Here is a 12,439-nt window from a genome sequence, read left to right as displayed (position 1 = left end):
TTAGAGGAGTACGGATTTACTCAACCAAATCGAGGGAAAGATTTGGTGTTTTGATAGACAAGGTAAAGTGGATGTTGTTCCTCTTTACTTCGCTAGGAAAAAGAATAATCATACATATTTGTGTTTTGTAATATGTTTATAAAGTGCATACAAGGACTCGTTAATTCTTGTTGTCATCAGTTATAGTTGGGTAGTATATTGCCACCTATATAGGTAGGTACTGCATTGCCACTATCATGGGGAGGCAACAAAGATTTGTTATACACTAGACTTTATCTTAGTATTGAACACAAATTGAATGTTGTGTTATTCATGTCAAAGCAGTCTCAAAGTACAGAGATTGATTTTTGTTTGTCTATTGGTGTAAGGTGTGTTGGAGGCATACCTAAACAACATATCATAGCATATGTATGTATAAACTGAATAAGCGATAAAGAATTTCTCGTTTATTACTTTATAGTAAATCATTTCCCATAATTGAAATGGTTGATGATATTGTTTCACATAGTAGATGTGTCCAGTGAGAGCACACTTATAGAGGTGTGTATGGATGGTGCTATTAGCTTTTGGATGTGACCATAGATAGCCTATAAACATGTTTGTGGTTGGCCGTAGAGACATAGATATGTATTTCCAAGTAAATAAAGTGGTTGCAGGAGTAAACATGTGGATAGGCATGTATCTACTCATGGGCTGGGAGTGGTACTCTTATTGGTGCACGTTACTCTTGATTTTCTAGTAATGCGTAGACACTATACATCACATAGATGTTGTCTATGTGGAAGTCATCTTCATTACAAGATGTGTAAACTATTCTTGGAAGAACGCAATAAATTTTGGAGAGGGGAAAGTGTAGCTTTCCTTAAACTATGTGTAAGGTCAATTGAACTTTACCACATTATAAAACAATTTGCTAAAGACTTGTAACAGTTGCACAAATTTGTTGAATTAAAGTCCCTGTGGTTTCTAACTACAAGAGGAAAACATCTTTGATGTCGTAGAACATGCAAAGGAATTCCTTGAATGTCGGAGCACATTCATTATGAGATTCTTGAGGATTTGAGAACTTCTAGCATATACTAAAGGCATGATGTTATTTAATGCCTTAGTAGCAATTTGTGTTTTTTTGACATCTTTCATAGTTGCAAGTGGCAACTATGGTTTGATGTACCGGATGAAACACGAGTGTTGCATGTTTCCTTGGTTGTAATACTTAAGGAAAATTTGTGTTGTGTCTTGATTTCCTTGTGGTAGTACTTAGGGAAGTTACATGCATAGTTGACCATATGGTCCACACATAAACGCTTGTTTACAACTTTCTGAACCATTTTCGTGGACAAAAACTCTTCTTGAAGGGAAGAGTAAATAGGTTGACAAAGTTTCTTCCAACTAAAAAGATGTAAAACATATGAGCTCGCTAGGCTCTTTATTAAACATCTCTACAAACTTTATGGCCTGCCGCCCGTAGATATAGTGTTGGGTAGATATAGAAAGGTTGATAGGCATCTTTGAAGGAAAAATAATCTAAGGTTGAATATCACTCTAAGTAAGAGTGGGGTTAACCATCCGTAGATTGATGGTGCTCAAACTGAAAACCCAATGAGGTTCTAGAGCATATGCTTGTGCATAGATGAACAATCTAGTGGAGAGGAGTACCTCTTATCTTTGGAATCTATTTTTGTTGTTCATGACTAGATTTGCTTCATTTACGTTGTTTTATGGACTCTAGTCTTGATCTCCTATGGCCATAGAGCTATGCAAGGAGAAAAGTCAACAAGTTGTTTGCATAGCATGGTAGCGTAGTCTACAAATGGTTGGTAGTGTAGTCTACAAATGGTTGGTAGTGTAGTCTACAAACTTGAGTTGCCAGAGAGCTCTCGAGTACACCTATTTTTTCATGTTAGTGGCATGTGAAAACAATGTATCACCAAGACAACGTAGTTTGTCTTAAAGTTGTTGAGTCCTTGGAGTTACCGCACTTCCACATGAACAAAGGAAAATTCTTAGGTTCCAAAACCGGAACATAAGGTGTACTATTATGTATCAATATGCATTTGTTAAGTGGAAGGATAGGTCAGAAAAGGTCTCAAGTGAGAACAACTATATATGCTTACCACAACTTTCCCCAGTTTGTTTTCATGGACGAAAACTCTTTCGAAGGGGGGGGATAATGTCATGATATAGCCTATAATGGCATGTGTGAGTCGCCCATATAGCGACAGTGGAGCTTGATCGGTCATGGAGTCCACATGCTGGAGCGCATGTAGCGAGTGTGTCTGGGGTTTAGGGGTGAGGTGCCCGGTCGGCGGAGGACTGCGGGCGGCCAGGTTAGTGTGGGCTATATAAGCCAGCAATGTGGACACTTAGCCACATTCCTATATAATTGGGTGGTGACTAGAGCTCCTTGCCCTCTTTTGTTGAGATATCGAGCTCATCTAGTGAGGTGGTGGACACTGATGACCCGCCTGGGAGATAGGCCCCACACTTACACCACTAGCATGGTTGGTGAGATCATGGGTGATATGCGGCTAATGGGATGACAGGCTGTGTGACAACCATTCTAGAGACTGGCATAGTTATAGCACCAGCTCATTTAGTTGGGTTCACACTATAGAGAACCCTAGTATGTATTTGGTTGAGTACCTTTTCATATGTAGTGTACTCTTATCTTTGTATATGGTGTGTTGAGTGTTGTGAGAAGAAGAAGAAGATTTTCAGTCTCTCACCTTGTGTGTTCTCTTTTAGGGTTTTGTGAGTGTGTGTGCTTGCAGCTTAAGCTCTCTTCTCCCCTACATCTTTTCATGGTATCAGAGAGCCTGGTTTATGCTAAGGGCTGAGCTGTAAGCAAGAGAAGCACAGGAAGCAGTACGAGGGTAAGAGCTCTATCTACTCTTCCCTATTTGTGTTGGCGACTACACCCTTGTCGCCGCCGCGGGAGTTGTACGGGAGGCACCGGCAAACGATCTCTGATTGAGGAGTTTTCTTTGTGGGAGTAAAGCTATAGGGCAACTATACTCCTCTATCGGACTACATTTTTCGGGCCGAAAACGCGTTTCGAGCACGTTAGGACCTCTGTTTTTCAAAAAGCAGGTGATTTCTAGCACTACGGGTAAGCGATTCTGTGCAGAACTCTGTTTTAAGAACTGCAAGAAGACAGATTGGTTGTGCAGACATTGTGTGTGCTGCAAGGAGGTTAACAGTTGCCATTGGGTGTATGTATGCACATTGAGGTCACTGGTTGTGACATTTGAGTGTAGTAAAGTACCGCTGTAGAAAATACAACAATTTGTGCAGGACAAACCAGAGTGCTGTTTCTGGTAAATTTGTGTGTCTGGCAAGATGTCAAATGATGGCATAAACCAGATTGTTGCTGAGAAGCTTGATAAGAACAACTTTTACGCTTGGAGGTTCAGATTGACAAATTTCCTGATGGGAAAGGGTTAGTGGGACTACATAGAAGGTGAGCATGAAGAGGCACCGGAGATACCGGAGATCAATCCAACTGCTGCAGATGTGAAAGACTTCAATGATTGGAACCAAGGAGCCAGAAAAGTTATGTATTGGCTCTCTATCAGTATACACGACACCATGATTGGGCACATAGAGGATGCCAAGTCCCCCAAGGAGGCGTGGGACACCTTGGTAAAACTCTATGAAACAAATACCAAGGCACGAAAGATACAGTTGAAGAATGAACTTCATACTGTGGAGAAAAAGAGTATGTCTGTGAATGACTATGCATTGAAGATCAAGGGTATTGTGGAATCCCTTGTATCTATTGGCGTTTCAGTAGATGATGATGATAAGGTAGAAGTCTACGTGGTCTCGGGCCACAATACAAGGCATTCAAGATGTCTATTCAGACTCGGGAAAACATTCCCAATTTCACAGATTTGGTGTCTATGTTGATTATAGAAGAGAAGAGCTTGGGTGAAGACCAACAGTCTTCACAAAACAAAAACTGTTCAGAGCAACAAGCCTTCTACACAAGTTCAAGAAGAGGACAAGGTAGAGGAGGCCGTGGACGCGGCCAAGGAGGTGGCCGAACAGGTAATCAGAAGTATGGCTAGCAACAGCAACAACAACAGTCCCAGAATTCATAACAACAACAAAACACAGGTGGAAGAGACCAATTCAGAGGCAGGGGGAGTCAAAGAGGTCATGGAAATTGGTAAAGGTAGTATAATGATACACGTGGATGCTTTTATTGTGTGGTAAGCTTGGACATGTGCAGGGAGATTGTTATAAGAAGCAGGCTGACATGCAAAATGAAAAATTGCAGCAAAACAACTATGCATCCTCGGAAAAACAATGAGGATAGTGAAATGTTGTTTGTTATGCAGCATGTCATTAATGCCATATCTGAAAATGTTGAAGCAGCACATAAAGATGATGTATGGTACGCTGATTCAGGTGCTTCGAACCACATGACAAGTCATGGGGAGTGGTTCAAGGAGATGAAAAACCTTGAAAGACCAAGTTTTAAGTAAACAGGGGATGACACTGCTCATCCAATTGCCCATGTTGGAGATGTGCCATTGTCTATGCACGATGGCAAAGTGAAGTACCTTGAAGATGTACTTCATGTTCCGAACATAACAAAGAATCTGGTTTCAATTGGCCAGATGATTGAGCAGGGTTTGCAAGTTTGGTTTAACCCTCTGATGGTTGTTATGTTGAAGACTTTAAAGACATGTGCAGGTTGGTTGCAAAAGGCAACAGAGTGGGCAGAATGTTTACATTGAATGTAAACATGCCTGAAGTGAGTGCTGCGATGTTTGCAAATGGTTCAGGAATCGTTGTAGACACAGACATTTGGCATAAAAGAATTGGACATGTGAATGTGCGGGGAATGAAGTCTATGCAGACTAAAGGAATTGTGACAGGGCTGCCAAAGTTTAAAGTTGAAGGTATGTAGAAAATACGTGAAGCATGCCAATTTGGAAAGCAAACAAAGCATGTATTTCCACGTGACAGAAATGTGAGTAGAAATGCACTAGATGTTGTGCATTCAGATGTATGGGGTCCTACGAAGACCATGTCTATGGGAGGCTGCAGGTATTATGTGACATTTATTGATGACCACACAAGGAAAGTGTGGGTATACTTCATGAAGGAGAAGGGTGAGGTGTTCACTCATTTTCAGAATTTCAGAGTTATGGTTAAAAAGCAAACAAGGAAACATGTAAAGTGCCTAAGGTCAAATGGAGGGGGAGAGTACTTCTCCAATGAGTTCTCTGAATTTTTACAGAAGAATGGTATTCAAAGATAGTTTACATGCAGATACACTCCGTAGCAAAATGGAGTTGCTGATTGAGCAAAAAAATAGGCACATTGGTGAGATTGCACGAGCATTGATGGGAGAGAAGAATATGCCACATAGCTATTGGGCTAAGGCTATTTCTATAGAAGTTTACATCATGAACAGGACTCCAACTGCAGCCATACATGATGTAACTCCAGAGGAGAGGTTTACTGGTGGCAGAAAACCTGATTTGTCTCATCTGAAAGTCTTTGGATGCATCGCATATGTGCATGTGCCAGATGAGCTGAGAATTAAGCTGGATCCAAAAGCTGAAAAATGTGTGTTTATTGGGTATTCCCTTGAGCAAAAGGGATACATATGTTATAACCCTACTACACGTGAGTTGAGGGTAAGCATGGATGTTGTTTTTGATGAGATGAGCAGTTGGTATGTTGCTGAAAAAGAAGCTGTTAGGGCTGATGTGAGTGGAAATGTGGTTGCACAGAATACAAGTCAGCAATCACAGTCTTTGAGTGGACCAGGAGAGTCCTCATCTAGTGGTTCAATTGATAGATCATGGATTGGCAGGCTGCATCATAATACCAGTCCTGCAAATGTGATTAGTACATCACATAAAGGCAAAGAGAAAGTGGTTGAGCCCCTTAGTATGTCTAACATTTCTGCAGGGCATTCTCATGTTGATGGAGAGTCTAGTGGCTCAGAGATGAGCCTTGATGTGAGGATCTTGGGATACCAGCTATGAGAACACCTGGTGTAAAAAGACTATGGAAGCTATGAATGCAAAGCTGGTGTAAAGAAGGCTATGGAAGCTATGAATGCAAAGCTGCGAAGATCTGGAAGAGTGAAGAATCCTGTGCAGAGGTTTACCTATTATGGTTATGTGGCACATCACTATGCATACATGGCAAAAGTTGTGCAGGGTTATAGAGCCCACATGCATTGATGAGGTTGTTGGAAATGTGTGTTGGGAGAAAGCTATGGATGAGGAGATGGATGAACTATATGGAAATGAGACTTGGGATTTAGTGCAATTGCCTGAAGCCAAGAAAGCCATTGGATGCAAGTGGGTGTACAAAGTAAAACATAACAGTGATGGAAGCATAAGCAGGTACAAGGCTAGATTGGTAGCCAAAGGATATGCGTAGACATATGGCATTGATTATGAGGAAACTTTTAGGCCGCCAAGATGGCAACAATAAGAGTTGTGATAGCAGTGGCTGCGTCAAAGCAATGGTCTTTACATTAGATGGATGTAAAGAATGCATTCTTGCAGGAAGAGGTGTATATGTTGCAGCCACTTGGTTATGAGGATGTGAGTCACCCCCCCGAGCATGTTTGCAGGTTGAAGAAAGCCTTGTATGGCTTAAAACAAGCACCAAGAGCATGGTCTGACAAGATTTTTGATTATCTTGTCACTATTGGCTTTCATGTAGCCAATGTAGACTTCTCGCTATATGTGAGACACAGTGATAGAGGGGTTGTGCTTGTTGTCATCTATGTAGATGACCTAATCATTACGGGGGTCCATGATGCAGAGATATTTGATGTAAAGATCTTGCTTAGACAGAAGTTTGAGATGAAGGATTTGGGGGAGCTCAGATATTTCTTGGGCATTGAGGTGATTAGGTCACCACATGGTATTAGATTACTGCAGAGATAGTATGGCTTGGACATGTTGTCCAAGTATGGTATGACAGGCTGTAAGTCTATCTCAGTGCCATTGGATCAGAATGGCAAGTTGAGTGCATATTCAGGAGAGATTTTGGAGGATCCTACTATGTATAGGTGCATAGTAGGAAGCTTGATCTACATGACGATCACCAGGCTAGATTTGAGCTATGCTGTTGGGTTGGTGAGTCATCTTATTATGCAGGTTCCTCGTGCAAGCCACATTTGGATGCATTGAGACACATACTGTTGGGTTGGTGAGTCAGCTTATGCAGGTTCCTCGTTGCGGAAGCCACATTTGGATGCATTGAGATGCATACTGAGATATGTGAGGTCTACTTTGCATTGTGGACTATTTTATGAAACTGGGACAGTGGGACAGAGATATGTACATGGGTACACAGATGTTGATTGGGCTGGTAGTATCTCAGATAGAAGATCTACTAGTGGTTTCATGTTTCCTTTGGGGAGTGCTGCTGTGACTTGGAGCAGCAAGAAGCAGCCTACGGTTGCTCTATCGAGTACAGAGGCCGAGTACAGAGGTGCTGCTATGGCAGCATGTGAGGTAGCTTGGTTGAGAAAGCTACTTGCAGATTTGGGTCTATCAGTGGGATAGACAAGTTGTCATTTTCTGTGACAACATTAGCAGTATACAGTTGGCCAGGAACCCAGTTTTTCATGCTCGCACAAAGCATATAGAGTTCCACTACCATTTTGTCAGAGAGAGGGTTTTGGCAGGAGATGTTAACCTTGTTTATGTCAGCACCACACAAGATCAGGTCGTTGACATCTTCACCAAAGCATTGGGTACAGAGAAGCTCCGCAGATTCAGGGCTTCGCTTGGTGTACATGAGATGGAGTTGAGCTCGAGGGGGAGTGTTGAGATATCGAGCTCATCTAGTGAGGCGGTGGACACTGATGACCTGCCGCCTGGGGGATAGGCCCCACACTTAGACCACTAGCATGGTTGGTGAGATCATGGGTGATATGCGGCCAGTGGGATGACAAGCTGTGTGACAGCCATTCTAGAGACTGGCATAGTTATAGCGCCAACTCATTCTAGAGACTGGCATAGTTATAGCGCCAACTCATTTAGTTGGGTTCACACTATAGAGAACCCTAGTATGTATTTGGTTGAGTACCTTTTCATATTGTGTGTACTCTTATCTTTGTATATGGTGTGTTGAGTGTTGTGTGAAGAAGAAGAAGATTTTCAGCCTCTCACCTTGTGTGTTCTCTTTTAGGGTTTTGTGAGTGTGTGTGTGCTTGCAAGAGCTCAAGCTCTCTTCTCCCTTGTATCTTTTCATCTTTTGCTATAGTGGTGGCTACCGCGATGTAACAAGAGTGCATGAATCTTGGTGCATGTGCCTCTTGTTTATCGTGAGAGAGTAAGCAAGAGTAAGAGAGATAGTAGAGTGCATGAATCTTGGTGCATGTGCCTCTTGTTTATTGTGAGAAAGTGAGAAAGAGTAGGGAGGGGAATCAACTTCTTGATAATGATAGCAAGGAGGAGATTCAGGAGCTTGGAGCTAGCAACCACTAGTTACTTAATGGTCACAAATATCCTAAGCCGGAGAAGCAAGATAATATTCTCATGATGACGATTGTAGTCTGTTTCCTAATCTGCTAGAGAGAGTAGTAGAATTCCATAACATTTTTGGCATCGTTGCCAAGGAGTACATCTATCTTCAATCTCCTTTCACTGCTCTGCTCCTTCCTTGCATGTTTAATAATCAATATTTTTAAATTTCTAGAAGTTTTGAGTAAAGTTGTAAGTGGATAAGGTTGCCTACAAAGTAAAGAAAAGTGTGGTGAATGCGTGATTTTTTACTATTTTGGTGTGGAAGGATTGGTGTGTGAGTACTTGGGTAACCTGGAGGGAAGCATTCTAATCTGTTTTTGTTTGATCATTTTCAAAGTTTTTTCAACATTGTGCTTTTTCACGTGAAAAACCAGTGTGTTGGTCTTTTCTGCTTTTTAAAACTTTTATAAAAACATAAGAAATAATCTTGTTTGAGCTTTGTTGAATGTTGCATTGCCTTAGCCATAGTCATTAGTCTCAAACTGTACCATATGAGCAGGTAATAACAAGATTTGAACCCTTAAAATAAAGTTCATAATCAACTTCTGGTTTTCATCTTTGGAGTTTTTCACAGTCATGAAAAAAAAAGATTTCATGCCGATAGAAGTCCCCAAAATCACGTCGTGATTTGTGGGATTACATTGGTAAAAATAGACAATCTTATCCTCTCATCTTTTAAAATTTTTGACATGAAAAACCATAGTTTTTTTTATGACCGTGAGACTATCTCCTGGATATTCATGCGTGAATTTCTTGAGAAGATCATGTCGAAATATTTTCATCGAGGATATTGAGATGTCCACATGAACTAAATTGATCATCTAAATTCACCACATATGATTTTAATACAAAAGGATAAAAAAAATTGGCGTGAAAACCAAGGTTTTTTACGACTATGAATTTGTTGAGAAATTTATGCCAAAATTATCTCATTTATTTGGACTTCTAAGGTGACAATTATTGTATATAGCCTGTGAAGCTTCATTGGTGATAAGTTTTTATCCAATTTTTAAAAAAAGAAAGTTTTGTGTGAAAAACCAGACTTTTTCTCTATCTCAAGTTATTCACAAGTGATTTTTTAAAGATATTCACACTACGAGTATCTTTTGAGATAACTCAAAAGATAATCAAGGTATTCATATGCGATTATTTTAGATATTCATACCATGATTATCTTTTGAGATGACTCGTTTTTGTAATGGTGCTTAGACCAGCCAAGTAAGGGAATAATGCTGATTAGAAGGGTAACCTTGAGCTTTGTTGGAATTAGGGTTGCAGGAAAGCACACAAATCTTGGAGAAGAAGTAGCAAGAATGCACACAACATACAATGTATCAAATTGTGTCAATGTACAAAAGATAAGTTAGCCCTAGAAAGATGGGCGTATATATAAGCCGGGGAAAAAAAACCTCCTAAAGAGGGAAAAAGTGCCCCGGCGGTCCTAAGTGTGTTCACACACATCACTACCTATATATATGGCAACAAATCCCCCTTGGGAGTGATGGTGTGAACGAGAGCTGGCACTCATGTACAGGGGAGTGCCATGCCCAAAGTAGATCAATCCACAAAGGGGAGCAAGCCCAAAGCTTTGCAAAAAGCTTTGAACTTCTCATGAGGAAGCGCCTTTGTGAAAAGATCGGCGAGGTTGTCCTATGTTGGCACATAGGCCAAGCTGATCTCTCCTGCTGAGAGTCTCTCCCTGACATAGTGATAATGCACCTCAATGTGCTTTGTGCGAGCATGAAAAACTGGGTTTCTTGCAACTGCCAATGCGCTCTGACTGTCAGTGAAGATAGAGGTGGCAGACTCCTGTCCAACACCCAAGTCAGCCACACCATAAGCCGTCTGAGCCACACACACTCAACCGTAACTGTGAAAGCTGCCTTGTACTCAGCTTCACAACTAGAAGTGGCCACAGTAGGTTGCTTCTTGCTCAACCAAGATATGCATGAGCTATCGAGCATGAAACAAAAACCACTTGTGGACACTCTTGTGTCATAGCAACCAGCCCAATTTGAGTCCGAAAAAGCATGTAAATTTGGCGGCAATGATCCCCCCTTGGGATAAAACAACCCAAGATGTATGGTGCCACTCAAGTAGCGAAAGTTGCGTCTAACTGCCTTCCAATGCTGAGACCCTGGGCTATGCATAAACCTGCTCACATGTGAGACTGCAAACTGAATGTCCGGCCTCGTAATGCATACATAAATGAGGCAACCAACAGCTGTTTGATAGAGTGTGACATCAAAGTGATCTCCAGCATCATGAAGACTCAACTTCAAACCTGTCTCCATTGGAGTAGCAATAGGCTGCAGTCTTCAAGGCCAAATCTCTGCAACAATGTCTCAATATACTTTGTCTGACACAAAGCAATACCTCCATCACACTGCTTAAATTGTATCCCCAAATAATGATGCAAATGTCCCAAATCTGACATCTCAAAAGAGGCATTCAAATCAGCCTTAAAATCAGCAATATGACTTTCATTTGGTCCTGTGAGCAGCATGTCATCGACATAGAGAGCAATGATTAGATGTACATCATCCACACATTTAACATATAAAGTGCTTTCTGTTGGACTATTCTGAAAACCATGTGCAGTCAAATATGCATGTATCTTTTCATACCAAGCTCGTGGAGCTTGCTTTAAACCATATAAAGCCTTTTTCAACCTGCACACTTTGTTTTCCTGCCCTCTTTGAACAAAACCACGAGGCTGCGATACATACACCTCCTCATGCAAATCTCCATTCAAGAACGCAGTCTTTATGTCCAATTGATGTACATTCCAACCATTATGTGCTGCCAATGCACAAATGCTACGAATGGTAGTCATACGACAAGTGGGAGCAAAGGTCTCATCAAAATCAATGCCCTTTTCTTGAGCATAACCCTTTGCAACAAGTCTAGCCTTATAGCAATCAACACTGCCATCTGGCTTTCGTTTCAACTTAAAAACCCACTTACATCCAATGGCCTTTTTACCAATAGGCAAATCACACAAAGACCATGTACCATTCTTCATTATAGCGTCATATTCACTTTGCATTGCAGCCAACCAATTTTTTGATTTTTGTGCCTCATCAAATGAAAGAGGTTCTTCCTCTTCACACATACTAGACACAGCCAAAGCATAACAATCTGATGCATAAGAGGCATGCTGAAAACCTGAATGAGTACGACTAGATATAGGTGCATCAATTTTACTATCATGCAAGGTTTGCACCAGCCATTTAGGCATACCTCTAGCCTGCTCATTTTCAGCCCTATCCTCAGAAATTACATCCTGTAAATCTGCATCAGAAATAGGCTGATCTATGATGTCGTTTGAAATCTGCATAGGCTGAATATTTGCCTCATTAGGACTTACATTTGAATTCCCACCTGTAAACAGAGGCAACAATGTATCAAATACATCCGTGAGCTCACACCTGTCTCTTTGGTACATGATAACAAAGGCTGCATAGCATCTTCCACAAAAACAACATCTCGACTAATCAAGATACGCTTTGACTGCGGATGATACAATCTGTAACCCTTGCTCTCAGCACTATAACCAACAAAAATGCATTTGACAGCCTTATCATCCAATTTTCTGCGTTGTTGCACAAGCACTAAAGCATAGGCCAAGCAACCAAAGACACGCAAGTGACCAATAGAAGGCTTCCTGCCATGCCAAGCTTCGTATGGAGTAATAGACTGCAAGGCCTTAGTGGGACACCTGTTGAGTACATATGTAGCACACATGACAGCCTCAAGCCAAAACGCATGTAGCAAAGCTTGGCTCTTGACCATACATCGTGCCATCTCCATAAGTGACCTGTTTTTCCTCTCAGCAACACCATTTTGTTGAGGGGTATACGGCACTGTACATTGGTGTTTTATCCCACGACTAGCTAGAAATGCATCAAATTCTTTAGACA

Source organism: Cibotium barometz, chromosome 3 (assembly GCF_041138505.1).
Source record: "Cibotium barometz isolate CiBa-2024 chromosome 3, ASM4113850v1, whole genome shotgun sequence".
NCBI classification, from domain to species: Eukaryota; Viridiplantae; Streptophyta; class Polypodiopsida; order Cyatheales; family Cibotiaceae; genus Cibotium; species Cibotium barometz.
The sequence above is the reverse complement of the archived record's forward strand: the minus strand, read 5'-3'. Positions refer to the sequence as shown.